This window comes from Pagrus major, chromosome 9 (genome assembly GCF_040436345.1).
Source record: "Pagrus major chromosome 9, Pma_NU_1.0".
NCBI classification, from domain to species: domain Eukaryota; kingdom Metazoa; phylum Chordata; class Actinopteri; order Spariformes; family Sparidae; genus Pagrus; species Pagrus major.
Genome location: NC_133223.1, coordinates 31,373,124 through 31,388,240, shown reverse-complemented (window position 1 = coordinate 31,388,240; position 15,117 = coordinate 31,373,124). Strand labels below are relative to the sequence as shown.

The window sequence follows — 15,117 nt, the reverse complement described above, 5'->3', positions numbered from 1 at the left end:
CCAAAAAAGTGGCTAAAGGTAGATATTTTTCTTACCGATCGCCAGAATAAATGCTAGTTAAGTACGTTTCTGCAAAACCACAGATAACTCAAAACGTAATGTTTCCACATGTTGCAGCTTTACGTTTGTAAAGGTTGATTTTTTTGTTTCTCTCTGTCTCCAAGTGTCTTTAAAAATATCCACTGTTGTGACTCAGACTCTGTTGTGGCTGTCTTGCAGCCTTGTTGGCTGTTATAACACCACCCCCTCCACCTCCTGATGTGAAAGCTATAATGTGAACGGTTTATGCCACGTTTGCTACAAATGTCAACCTTGGACGTATCTGTGGTTTGCAGAAATGTTAACTGCTAACATCATATCCTGGTGATTTTGCTGTTTCTTCTTGTTTTGGAAAGAAAGAAAGAAAAAAAGAGCTATTGGGGCTTAAAAATACCACAAAACTATCAAGAATATCTGAAGTTTTCATCACTTCCTGCTCACCTGTCTCTCATCAGCCTCGTTAGCTCCGCCCTGTTCCCAGCGTGAGTCCACCTGCACCTCGTCCCCCCGTTAGTTCAGTTTGTTCCTCTCACTCTCCGCTGGTTCATTTCAAACAAGTCTCCAGCTACTTCAGTTGTTTAGGAGAATGCTGCGATGCTGTTTTGCTGTGAAGCTCCAGAAATGTTTTGTGGACTACGAAACTTCACCTGACTTTCCATCAGCGTGGAGGTGAGGAGATAATGACTGAATTTTTATCTTTGGGAGAACTTTTCCTTTAAGAATATCTTTGCAAAACTACTGCAAAGTTGTTGTTTGTGAGACTCCGTGTAGAGTTTTAAACATATGAGGAGAAAATTGGGGAAATATATCACAAAGTGTTGAAATATTCAAGAGCAACTGTCAGATTGATAAGCTGTGAAACTACAGAGACGAAAATGTGTTTTTCTGGATGAACGGGAGAAAATCAAGCAGGTACCAAAATCTTGTGGGAAGTTACTGCCCATGGATGAAATATTCATCACTCACATGTTCAGGTGTCCGTATAATCAGAGGTGGGAAGTAACAAAGTACAAATACTTAACTGTACTTAAGTAGATGTTTCAGGTTCAGAGGGAGACTTTTTACTGTGATACTCTGAGTACATTTCAGAGCCTGTACTCTATTACTTTTACTGGAGTAAAGAAGTTGAATCAGTACTTCAGGTGACGCCTCTGCATATTGTTGGAGATGTGGTATATCTTTAAATTTGTCCTCTTCAGATGTCAGAAAAATGTCATATATTCATAATAAAGTTATCCCCATTACATCAGAATACAGCTCGCCAGTTTTCTTGTTATTTCCGGTCCTTGGAGATCCATTATTAAAGTCCTGTTTTCAACAATTTGATGTCTCCGTCGTGAATGACAAACTAGCTGGAATAGCCTCATCTAAATGGAGGAGGAGAGCCGCTCCCATGGAGGTAATCAGGTCTTACTGAAAGTCAAACAATACAGCAACAACACCAGGTGGAAATCTGCATTTAAATAATGTTATCCTCCTGACAGGAAGTCAATTTGGGGAAAAAGCTGGCACACAGGGCCAGTGTTTGTGTGTGACATTGTTTTCCAGCAGGCAAGGACGAATCAAGCCGGTGACATCGACATTTAACTTGACAGGATTTTTTTGTCAACAGCCTGACGGTGTTGTGGCTGGAAATTATTTCTTGTGTGCTGCGTTCAGGGACTGGAGAAATTTCTCTGCAGAATCATGCAGGTTAAGATTTTCTTTAAAATTGTCTCTTGTTTGTTTTCTACCTTTTTTAAAAATCCCTTTTGAGGAACACATCATGCGTGACGTTCTTCATCCGTCCAACAGATGTCACTCTCTCTGCATCTTCCTTCCCCTCTGAACTCTTTTGACTCTTGTACCTCTGCATGAACCTGCAACCTGAAAGAAAAAGCGATTCACTCGAGTCTATAAGCAGCGAGATGCATCTGCTGAGTGTTTCCATACTTTTTCATAAGCTTCACTTTTTTTTTTTTTTTTTTTTTGCAGCAGTGTAGGTGAAAGGTCTCAGGAGTGGGTGGACTTAATGTCCAGAGCAGCAGCACCGTGTGCAAAATGATGTGCAGGCACCATCCGAAGAGACTGCAGGAAGGTTAAATACTGATATGTCACAGCAGGCGGATCGATTTGACAGAGCATTTCCTCTTGGAGCCCAAATCGCCATCGCTTTTCGCTACACACAGCCAATGTCCTGATTCATTTGAGGGCTAATGACACATATGCTGCAGTGATTGCTGGTCACAGAGGAGAGTAATATCTTTTTATCTTTAATAACAGGCCAGAAAGCTGATGTGAGCTCAGTGGAGTGAGTCCCCATCACAGGATGAAGGCTGACACACTTCGCTGCTGTAATATCGAAACGCACATCAATCTGAAGACGACCGGCTGAAAGCGGACTGCAGGAACACGGGAACGTCGTTTAATGTGAGTGACAGTGCATTTAAAAAAAAAAAAAAAAAAGGCTTTCACATGTTTGACAAAAGCCTAAAGGTCAGTCTGCTCAACAGCTAAAAAAAAAAGTGTCATTATACTGATTGGCTCTGCTGCATAATTTGCAAACAGGCTTATCGCCACTGTTGGTGTAAAACAAAAGCAGCCGAGGAGCGACCGTCTGACACGTCGGAAAGGTCAAGTCGATTAGAAGAATAGGTGCAAAGACAGGATGCCTGCGAGGCGTCGCTTTCCTGCACGTCTGCCAATTCCTAAATATAAGCAGCTAATCTGATGATGATGATGATGATGATGATGATGATGACGCCCACAAAGTCACAATAAAAATGGAAATTCATTCTTCACCTTGTTTGCAAGATTTGCACATTTTCAAAATCAAATTCTGAAAATCGATACTATATCAAATTATTCATGTTTTTAAATAGTTGCTGCTACGTCAGCTCATGACTTCCTGATTTTGTCTCAATGCATAAATTCTTTACATACTCACCTGCGTACCTGCCAGGACTTTATGTTCAAGGAAATAAACATTAATAGTGATGAAACATCTGGTTTTATTTCTTTTTTCATTCCATATCTTGATTTATAATTGTTTTTTCTTTATTAAATTTAATCATAAATGTGATCTTAAAGAACTAAATGGCAACTATTAACCATATATGCTGTCTATATTGCTTATAACTGGGATGAAGTATACATCTGTTATGTATTCTGACATATATTATTATGGCTGTATTGATTTTAAAAACTCAATAATGCAGCAGGTCCATCAGTCCCCTGAACACTGGCTGACCAACAAAGACATGAACATCACACAAGCGTTAAAGAATATCGACTCCTCGTCAGGGAAATCGCTACACTGGCTCATAATGACGACATTAGAGGAACATCCTTGAAAGACCTGTTGTCTTCCTAATCACCGAGTGTAATTTCCGCTGTGAATCAAGTAATACGGGATCACGGGAGCTGTTTCATTGTTCAACAAACACCATCGCTGATGAAAATCTGTCTGGCGTGACTCAGATGTTTACAGACAAACTGTTTCAAAGTCTTATTTTCAAAGTCGTGTTATGTTTAGTCACGTTCGCCGACTTGTTTCTTGCTCTCTGACTCTCCCTGAACAGGTGACAGGTGATGAAATAATAAGTGTTACTTTGAATAAAATTGGTCTTTTTCTGAGTTTTAAAATCGTTGGAAGTGTTTTGGGATAATGTCAGAACACAGCTCAACAAAATATACAACAAGGGTCCAGTTGTTATTAGACATATTAACTTATTTTTTTTCCCCATATTTTTATACATGTTGGATGCTTACTCTTATAAATGTTTAGCTAATCTACGAACTGATTAATTATTAGTGTTCTGCACATGCTGTCTCTTCCCCCCCACACTTATTGCTTCATTACATAGTCATTTTTGAGGAAACCTCCATGGAAATTTGTAGAAAATGACACACCTGTAAAATAAACTGCTGCGTTGCTGTTTATTAAAGCTACTGTAGGCGTCTGTTTTGCAGTGAGCGAGCCGCTCCCTCCTCTCTACGTCACCACACTTTCAAAACTCCTGTCTTTTTTTCAGGCAGCTCTCTTTGTGTCTTTCTTGTCTTCATCACTCGGCCTGTTTTGGTAGTTTGAGCCATCAAAGGGAGCGCTAGGTTTGGTAGCTTACCCAGTTCTGCCATTGCCGGTGTTGATACCAGAACAGGATGATCCTGCTGTCTGCAGACAGGACCGTCTCTACCTCTTTTCTCTTTGACTGCATGAACCAAACACTCTATAGAGCTATTTAATAGTTATTATATCAAAATATATCACTTCCAGCAGCTTCAGATCAAAGATGTTTCTTTTCACAAATTTCCACTGCTGCTGCTGTTGGTTCAGGGCCTTCACATCCTAATATTTCACCCCGACCGTTCATGAACATCTTTTGGAATTGGGGCTTAATTATGACGTGCAAACACCGACAGTCCAGACAAACGCAGGATATGCTGCAGAAAAACATGTACAACACATATTCATGTATAACCTATATTAAAATACGTCTTTGCCACTGGTTTACATGTTTGAACAATCTCTCTTTGTGCTAAATCCCGAGGCAGCATGACTTCTCAAATTATGCCAAATATTTGAGCAAGATTATCACAAAAATCACATTAGTCGCCCCAACAAAACACTGTAATCTGCTGATTAACAATTTGCCCTATTATCTGTAATCATGCGATTCCTTCCAAGTCTAATCTGACAGTTTCAACTCTGTTTGTTGAAAATCAGTCACAACTTCTTGTCATTCACCACATACACCAGCCTCTATTTCAGATGATGTACCCTAATGGATTTTAGTGCATTGACACATTTCACCTCTCCTCTAAACTACCTGTCCCAAAGTGTGAAAAAATAGACAGATTGTCTTCCTGCCGAGGGGAGAACAGACATGTTTCCAGGAAGCTGCTGAATGTGGTTCTCGCTGTTCTCAGTCATAAGAGCTCAAAATGGTTTTAAAGAAATCCGAACAGTGAACAGACAGAAGGCAGTGATGCTCTGGTTGTGTATCGTGTTAGACGTATACTGTGCAGGATACTCATAAAACCAATTTATAGACTTGTGTAATCCCTGCCTGTAATTTTCTTATCATGTTGTTGAATTCAGGATGTTTGTAGCTCACAGCCAATAACGGCGCAAGATCGGAAAACGTAGAAACCTGGTTACATCTCTGTCCTCTGCTCTCTGTCATAAAGAGCTGTGTGTCTGTTTGACCGAGGGCGGGGCTACACACACACATGCACACACACAGAGCAAGGTTGGGAGGGATACTTTCCATAGGTTGTACTTACTAAAAACTAATCCAAGTGCCATAATATTAAAGGAAAGAAACTTGATTACTGTTGTTTTTTTTTGATTACTTCAACACCAAATATTCAAATAAAGAGAAGAGAAAATAAATAAGTTGCTGCTTTAAAGACAAAATAATGTGAAATTACCACCCAGTGAAAGCGTTCAATTTAGTCTGGAGTGAGATGTATCAGTGAAGCGGGTCCATTTTTATGATTAGATGTTCTGTGACGTTCCCCACCGCAGCAATCGGGGTCATTATAAGCGTGGCCAAGTCAATAATCATGGTCAGTGATGATCATGGTTTAAATCACCTGGGCATCTGGAGATTTTATTCATAAATGTGTATAGAGATGCTATCTTAATAACCTCTTACTGGGGACACTGGATGAACCATCTGTCTTTTAGCGTCTATCACAGGCTAACTTTAACTTTAAGAGCGCTGCCAGCAGCAGGGGCAGCTGGCGAATCAAACTCTTGATGAATCCAGTCTGGAGAGGAGGAAAAAAAAACATCTTTTCCATGAAGAAAAGCCTTCAGTGTCGTTATTTGCTCTGCTCTTAATGACATAACTTCTCCAGTTCTCATTTAACTGATGCTGTAGCAGCCCTGTAACCTCTTGGGAAGCTGCCATTGTTGTTTTGAAACTAATGTTTTACAGCTGCTTCTCTCGCCGGCCGTCACATCTGAACCACGCCACGCTGTCAAGCAGTTCCCGATGAGACGCAGATTGTTTCACGTCATCTTGCTGATCACACTTTGGCTGCTTTCACACAAACTCTGGACAGTTGTCTGGAGGTGCGGTCGCGTATAGTTGTGCTTTAGAAGGCAACCTCCATAAAACAATCAGAAAAATACCATTTTTATTTCTTTGATTCAGTGCTTTGTTCTCGCTAACGGCGGGGAGTTTGTTATAACAGCAACCAACAAATCCTGCACAGTCTGCCTTTAAGCGTCTGACAGCAGCCGGTTAGCTTCGCACAGCACAAACACTGTGACACCAGGGGAAACAGCGAGCCGGGCCAAACCCACAAAAATGAGACACAACTGGTACTAAAGCTGAGTTATCCTTTTAATATTGCGGTGTTATACCTCAGTGCAGGCTGCCTGGCATCCCTGTTAAAGTTAACTACCTCCTCATAAAGTCCAACTTCAGAGGTTGTTGTTGTTGATGCGGCGTCCCTCTCAAGTGCCCTTGACTCGATATCTTCAAAGCAGCCACACTTTCATTTAAATAACTGCATAAATAATAACCTGTTTTATCTTGATAACATTTGGGTTAGGGTTTTGGAGTCGTGATAAACGGGATAAAAAGAGTTTCACAGTTGATTTAGAGCACACTTCTTGAAAGAAATCGTTTGCACTCTGAGGCTTTGACTCAAAGGCGTGAAACATTTTGTTACTAAATGAGTTGTGAATGCTGAAATCATAATTACACATTAGCTACCAACAGCAGAGCCTCCTTATTTAGATTTTAAAAGGGGCTTTGCAGGAAACGGCATCTGTCAAAATTAAAGTTGTCACGCCACAAAGGCTTTGCTTCTGTCTGATCTTTTGCGATGTCGATTTTCCTTCAGTGAAACTACAAAGAGCATGGTCAAGCTGAAGAGTGGAGCCAGGACATCAAGGTTGTTGGGTTTGTTTTTTATCATTTTTAGGGGCTGAACTTGGAGGAGTCAGGAAAGATCGAGTCAGGGGAGGAGAGCGGAGATAAAAGAGGCTGAAGTCTGAGGGCTGTATAGAAGTGGATAAGATAGAGTCTGGGAGGACGTATCAAGGAGACAGGCAGAGATATGGAGGGTGATAGGAGGCTGAAGGAGGGTTTGGATGGTTCCTCTCCTCCTGCAGCAGAGAGCAATCAGGACATGAAGAAGTAGAAGAAAATAGAGCATATCTGTCATATTCTCCTCATCACCGCCTCTTTCATCTTCGTCAAGATTATCTCCCTTTTTAGAAAGCCGGAGATGATGCTGATGCGTGCGCTTTGGAAACGAGATAAGCACAGAATCAACTTAGCGTGAATCTTAATGTGACCCCTAATGTGGCCGCTGGTAACCGTCCCAAAGCATCGCCTGAAGAGAGAGAGAGAGAGGGACACTGTAAATACAAACCCTCTAATGGTTCATCTAACGATCCTGAAGCTGCACCATAATTTCTAACAGAATGTTTAATTATTCTCCACAACCTGTGCAGAATCGGCAGAGGTAATATCCTTGGCAGAGAGGATCGTATTTGCATAAGAATGCTAATATGTTTGGCGAGCGATGTTGTAGATAGGGCGGAGGCGGTTTTTGAATATCTCCAGGAGGCAGAGTGTCAGCGCTGCTCTGCTGCCAAATGTACACATTTAGGACGCGGACGAGCAGATGGTCAAGCTGACCTTAGTGAGCCATTCCAAGAAGCTATAGCTGTGCTCTCCAAACAAAGGCTGTGATGGGACGTCACATATCAACTGTAATAACGCCAAATAGGATTACTTGTTACAGGGATAATCATTATCTGACAGTAATGGAGGATAGAGCTGGTGTTACACAGCGTTTTTCTTCTTGTCAGTAAATCTCATTAAAAGACCAGAACGCTCCTTTTTTCTTTCCTGGATCCTGAACATTTCTGACCTCTTATTCAAAAGAAGTACATTGAGATGTCACTCAAACAACAACACTCAACAATGGCAGCACCCTTGAGGAGGGGGTGGAGTTTTTTTTTTGAAGTCGCACAAAATAAAATGTAAAATGGCGTCTGTTCCCTCATGTGTCGTTTTCCCTCCTCTGTTTTTGTTCATATATCCAAGGTGGCTGCTGGGAGTTTAATTGTGTGTACATACTTTCCAAAGAAAACAAATTTGTCACTGTCAGCCATGTTTTTTTTTGTTTTTTTTTTTTGCTTCCATGTGGCGTTGTGCACTGGGAACACTTGGACTGCATCCAAATGTCCAAACTTCACCGCACTTGCAGACTCGCATGAGTCTTGAGAGCTGTCCAAACCCACAATTCATCCTTCAAGCTGACTTTCTGCACACTTCCAGAGAGTTTGTTTGGGGAGTGGACTTCAGTGATATGAACGTGACGCCATCGAACTTATTATGAATGTGTAAAATAATTACTTAATTCAAACGTTACTTGAATCTTCAAGGCTAGAAACAAAATTTTACCAAATCAGGATACAGAAATGTAAAAGAAAAGGTTCTAGAAGTAAGCTAATTGTATTTTTGTAGTCTCTTTAGGCCTGTCTATCAGTGGATTATATTTACCTTGCAGTCTCATGTACTCGCAGACTTGACGTGATGACAGTGAACACGTCCTGAGGTCCGTGAGGGCTCAGGCGCAAGTCTGGAGGGTGGAGATTTTGGATGCAGGCAGAGAAGTGGCGACGGGTGACGGGAGGAGCGGTGAGGTGATGTGGAAAGGAAGGAAAGGCCGAGGGCATCTGACGGACGGAGGGAAAATAGAAATGAAAGGGCCCAGCGCTAGAGAGGAGGAACAAAGAGTGCCAACTTCATAGAAAAGCACTTTAAGGTCTGAAGTAACACTGTTTGAAAAGTGGGTCACGGCAGGTTGAAGGTTAATTAGCACCAATTTCCAGAAGTGATGAGGTCTGGCAATTAGCACTTTGATGCGCACCGTTTTAAAGTAACATCAGATGGCTAAGGCAGCTCCAATTTGTCCAAATCATCTGTCCGATCTGCATGATCATCGGCCAAAAAGAAAAGACGGAGGAAAAAAACGTTAACATTGTAAAGTTCCCAGAAAAAAAACGCAGCATTAGTGGACAGACTGGTGAGATTTCTAACTGGACTGGGGCCTGATGTGAAGCAGTGTTTGCCGTGTCGACTTTTCTTGTTGCACACGGTCTTAACATCTCTTTTTTATCCCTCACATGTATTTCCCGGTTAAAAGGTTACTGAGCAGCCTAATGAACTACAACCGTCCCCTCCAAAGGCATGTTGCTGCTCCATTGTTCCATCTGGCGGCTCAGAAGTTGCTGCGGCGACAACAAAAGCCTTTGAGCCAGGTGACAGGTGTGGTAAATAACCCTGTCTGTGACCCCGGGGATTCCTTTGAGGATGCTGCTTACAGTTAATAAGGTGTGAGGCGAGCTGTAGTGGTGCTGTCAGGGCAGCAGGAAGAGCAATGTCAGCTTTGGTATGGGGAGATGGATTTTAAATCCGCCGTGTCTCACAGAGCGGTCTGGGGGTTGTGATACGAGCGTCACTGGTTCAAAGGCTCGTATTGTGACCGGAGAGACGACAGCGAGGCTGCAGGCCTGATGAGCAATCTTCAGTAGGAGCCTTCTGGAGGGATGTGAGTGGTTGATATGTGCTTATAAAAGAAAATAACAGGGTGAGAAACAAGCTGTGTGGCTGAACCCCAGCGATACATCGAGATGATGTGAGTCGTGTTTAATACTGAAATAACTGGCCCATTAACCATTAGTTCATCAAGCAGAAACTTTAATAATAAAGTCATTGTTTCACTGATCTTTCCAGGAAAAATGACAAGTGTTAGTTAGATAATTGCTGAAAATTGACCTTAAAGTGCATTTATTCAACCCAACCACTGATTCAACTGATTTACTCCAGTAAAAGTAATAGAGTACAGGCTCTGAAATGTACTCAGAGTATCAGAGTAAAAAGCCTCCCTCCTGAAGGACATTTGTGGTCAAAGCTAACTGAAGCTCACGTCATATTAATATAATTCTATTAAAGTTAAAGGTAGAATCAATAGGATTTGTCCCAGCTGTTCTTGAACGCACCACAAAAACAGTTGATTGTTGAGTCTCATTCCCAGGACGTCAAACAGCCACATTTTGGGTCGGTAAAGCGTCCCGAGCAGCAACAAAGTGAGAAAATAAGAAGATCTCTGCAGATACGAGACACTAACACGCCTTTTCTCCCCATTCCAGCCTCCCTCTCTGTCTGTTTACGTCTTCTTGCGTCTTTGTTTCGTCGTTGTTGTGTTTACATTGTAGTATTTCACTTTTGTGCTTCTTGTGTTATCAGTCCAAGAAAACAATTTTACACACTCCTTAATAAAAAACACATCAATATATGGATTTCTATGATGCTGTCAAGCTTTCTGCTTATCAGTATAAAAAGAGTCATTTAAGCCTCAGCTGAGTGTGTTGGAGAAACAGCATCAGCTCTGTGCTTCTGTCACAATCGGATAACTTTAACTTCGAGAGCTGGAAGCATTTTTATCTGACTGCTGATGCAATTTGTGGAAGTTCATAGAAGGTTTGTTGGAAAGGTTGCATCTGCCAGTCCAGTGTGGAGAGATTCAGGTAGACGTCAGAAGATTTGAGCGTGCTGATGTGATGTCAGACAAGCAGACGACGGCAACGTGTGCAGAAACGGCAAACTCTGCTCGAGTAGGTGTAACACAAAAACTATTGTCAGCGGTTCGAGGCGACTTTCTACACTGAAGTTACCCAAACTCTGAATCTATTCTCAGCCTGAGAGAGGGGACCACATGTGAGCTCGCTGATGGAAAGAGCAAATGTGTTTGCACACACAGTGGGACTTTTCCGCTGTTTAATCAGAGAAAGCCAATGTAGAGGAACTTGTAGGAACGCTTCACACATTCATACATACTCTGGCTGCTGGCGACCATCCGCACATACAAGCACGGCACTAATCGAACATGAGGAGTGTGATTGATGTGAGTGTTAAACGTGTTACCTGCTGTAACCCATATCTGGAAAGTCATGGGAAATTGAACACAGTTCGTCGCCTTGTTCCATCCGAGCGGGTCAGGCTGCGCTGCCCTTTTCCCCATTCGGGTCTAATCTCAACTTTTCTCCATGTGTATCGCCTCGTGCGGCGTGCGGTAGATGAGAACACTGAACAAGGTTTGAACAAAAATGAGCAGTGCTCACATAAAAAGAGATTGCTCACAGTTTGAGGGATTACTTTTAGCTTGAAGTGATGTAATTTCAATGCCAGAATTTTTAAGGTACCGACAGATGCTGCGGTACGTTCGAAGGACATCTGTCATTTTAGTGTGCGTGCTTCCTGCAGCTGTCCCCATTATCAGTGCAGCGTTTAGTGTCATTAATATACCTGGACATCTTGTGCTTACTGCAACCATTTACATATATAATTTTAAGACTATTTCACAGGCTTCACAGAGGAAGTTAAACACTGTAAACATGCTAAAATGGGAAAAAAAGGTACATTTTTTAAATTATTTTTAACAAACGGTAAATATCCCACTGTACACAGTGTTGGGGAAGCTACTTTGAAAACAGTTTTACTTCACACTCAAAGAAGTTGAGCTATATACTATTTGTGATACAAAACAAAAATACATTTAATACATTTTAATAATAAAATGCCACTCATTTGGGTTTATTTTAAAAAGTTCCCACAAATAAAACACTCACTTCATGATAAAGTTCGATAAATGTCACCTTTGAATTACAGTAAAGTAAAAAAACAGAACTTCTTTCCTTTTTATAGTCAAATTGTTTGTAGCATCCAGCGATGTGGTTGCAGGTTGCAGCCAACTGAACACCCCTCGTGTGTCCTCTCCTACATGTCTGCTCAAAACGCAAAGACCTTCTCAAGAGCCAGTGTTTGGTAAAACGAGAGTAAGAGTTGAGCTGATATTGCTCTCGTGCGTCCTTCAGCCAGGTATCACAGACTCATGATAACACCTCCGTCTCCTTTCGACTAGATTAAAAAAACAAACACATTTCGTCCCACTGATCGAACCTTTAACACTGCGATGGTGACTGAAACCTTTCACTTTCGCAGAACTTCCTCCTCTGAAGTCTTGTGGAAATTATTCATTCAGTCTTCTAAAATATACAAGAAATGCAGCCTTACATCTATAGAAGACAAATCCAGAGAGGGCATACACACACTTATTATTCATTAGTATTGTATTATTTATGTGTGAAGACCTGTTCCTCTTCTCAATAGTCCAATATTGCAGTTTTGGATGTTATGAGCCTGTTAAAGCTCAGCATCTCACTTTATGTAATGATTATCAGTCTTTTTATTTCCTCAGGAGACAGCAGAGAACAAACTACACATTTCTTTAATAGATACTTTGACGCACAGCTCACAGATGCTCTCTCTTTTCTTGGATTAAACCCAGACCGTTTAGACTAAAACCACAAAATGTGTTTAATAAATGCATGAAAATGGACAATCTGAGTGTGTCCTCCAATAACATTAAGGAGGAGGAATGGTTTCCCTCACAGCTACAGTTTCTCAGTAACTGATCCTCTCTGACCTCAGTAATCTTGTTAAAGCTTCTGGTCATTTGTAGTTTTAACACACACACACACACACACACAAAAAAAATAGACAACGAGGCTTCATCTCATTCCCAGTTTCCTCATGGTCACACGATCTGTCAGCTAAATGTGAATGAACTGTTCTGGGCTGAGGGGGTGGACTGAATCCCGTCACAAGGGGCACGGCGGTTTGAGAAAGAAGGAAACAATCAATTGTGGCTTCTTGCCAGAGATATGGGCTGTTTATCCAGGGAGAGGGGAAATAAGATAGGTCTGGAGATAGGCCGGAGGAGACACAAAACACTCTGAGGTAATCAGATTTTACCCACATTTCCATACACAGGGTCTTTTCTCAGAGAAAAGCCTTTAAGCCAGTGGTTTGACCTGAGTGCAGTGTGATTTTCTGATCTCAGGCATCGAGTTAAACAAGAAGCAGATTTCCAAATAGTTTCACGTTTATCTATTAATCTGAAAGACACTAATACAAGACAAGTTCTTCATTGTAATGGATGATCGTTTCTTGATTTTAAACTGTTAAATTATCACAAATATCATCCAAGCCTGTCTGAGATTTAACCTGTGTGGTTCTCACAGAGCCACACATTTATCTGTCATAAATGACCCGAGCTCCAAGCTTTAGCTCAGACTCATTGGAGCATTATGGAAGTGTGTTGAGGACAAAAAAGTCGAGAGGGCACAAAACAAATTTGAGGGCTGAGAGGAGAATTAGATTTTTGCGTGTGGGAAGACAGAGCCGAGGGATTGTGTGACTAAATTTGAGTAAAAAATGGTGATTCTCACTCTCGTAACGATCAATGCAAACAATTAAAACAGTAACGCGTTTGTCTCGATCCCCGCAGTGTTACTGAAGAATCACCGCTAACAAAGTGGCTCCGCTTATTCAGTTACAAACACGTTTCATTTACTATAACTTCTTCACAATAAAAGCTTTAAAAGCTTTAATTATGAGGCAGCATTACAGGAAATGTTGTGTTTTCAGCAGCAGTGACTAAACACGACTCCTGAAACAGCTGAAAGTGAACACGATGAAACGGTAAAACACAGCAGATGTTTGAAAGAACCAACAGGACGAGAGAAACTAAAGCGATTCAGTCAGAAGATACAAAAGTACTGAGAGACGGGTGCTTGTTACGGGTTGGCCCGCTTGGAGGTGGGCCGGCCGCAGCTTGGCCCTACTCTGGAGCAGGTCCATCGCCGGCGCGGCTCTGTCTCCTAAAGTTCGCAGCCGGGTCGGTGTGAGGACTGGAGAGGAAGCCACGATGGTGCACGGGGCTGGAGGAGGTCGGTAAGGTACCGGGGGGGCGAGGGCATGGAGGAGTTTGTAAGTCAGAAGAAGGATTTTGTAGTTGATGCAAGATTTAATGGGGAGCTAATGACGTTGAATGAGGGTGGAGGTGATGGTGCGGGTGAGAACCACGGCAGCTGAATTCTGAATTATTGAATTATAGTGATGAATCGCCCTCATGCACCAACCATACATCAATAATAGCTTAATTTTATGCATTATCAATGATGACGGAGATACAGAATAATATAAATTCAGTCTACTGTCAATATTTTACACATGTTTTCAGTGGAGCTCATGTGTGACTCTCATGTCGACTTACAGACGATCAGAATGAGTTTGTACTTCCGTGTAACATTAATTCAGGCTAACAAACAATTTGCATCACAGATGTCCAGTTATACTGTTCATTAAAGAGCTGCCAGCCTTCATCGAGTTGATGCTGGACTATCAGAAGCTAACAGTAATGAGTGTACGGCGTATGGGTTCACCCTCCAGTGATTCTCAGACTTCTGGTTTTCAGACCCTGTTAGCTGCCAAACATTGCCCACGAATGTCACCAGGAGTCTGGCACAGATTTCTTTGAGACAAACACAAACCAAGATGTCCTGCAGGTCTCTCCGGTGGGGTTTTGGTTCGTGTTCAGTAGGACCAGCCTCTGATCATCCCGAGCGCTCCCTGCAAACCCCAGCGGGTCGTGACAGGCTGCACTGTTTACTTCTTCTCATAGCTTCTTGTTTGCTTTACAGTTAATTTAATGTCACAGGAATTCACATGCCTGCGTGCTCGTACATAGACCCTGTGAGGGATACCAACGATTGCAATTACAACAGCAAACACTTCAAATCCAATTATGTAAAATTGGATTTTTGTTTAATAATACATGGAGGTAAATCTAGGATTCGTTTTTTTTTACATGGGGTTTCACAAAATTGAGCTCTTTCTCATCACGTAACTTTTTTCACTTTCTCGAATAAGATTCAGGTTTAGAAAATCATCTATGTGTCTGTTTAATCACATTTTCATGGGAAAGGAAAATTGTCTCTGCAGTAAAACGTACACAGAACACACAGGAGGGAAGAAAAACACCAACTTAATAGTAGAAAATTGTTTTAATGTTCCTGTTGCGGTGCGAATAAAGACAGCAGGAGTCAATAAAAGTACATATGCAAATATGGTAAGTGTGCAGTTGGACCATTATTGCCTGTGTAAAATGGTTATTGCTGTGAAAATGAAGCTTTTCCTCATTTCTCACTATTATCTTGGC

The 15,117-nt window shown here is 41.7% G+C and overlaps 1 long non-coding RNA gene across 1 annotated transcript; it reads left to right on the top strand.

The window, feature by feature from the left end:
• Positions 1 to 592: 592 nt before the first annotated feature.
• LOC141001946 (uncharacterized) lies at positions 593 to 2,759 on the top strand. Its single transcript, XR_012179617.1, has 3 exons — positions 593 to 708; positions 2,302 to 2,448; positions 2,587 to 2,759. It is a non-coding gene; the product is annotated as an uncharacterized lncRNA (long non-coding RNA).
• The last annotated feature ends 12,358 nt before the right edge of the window (positions 2,760 to 15,117 follow it).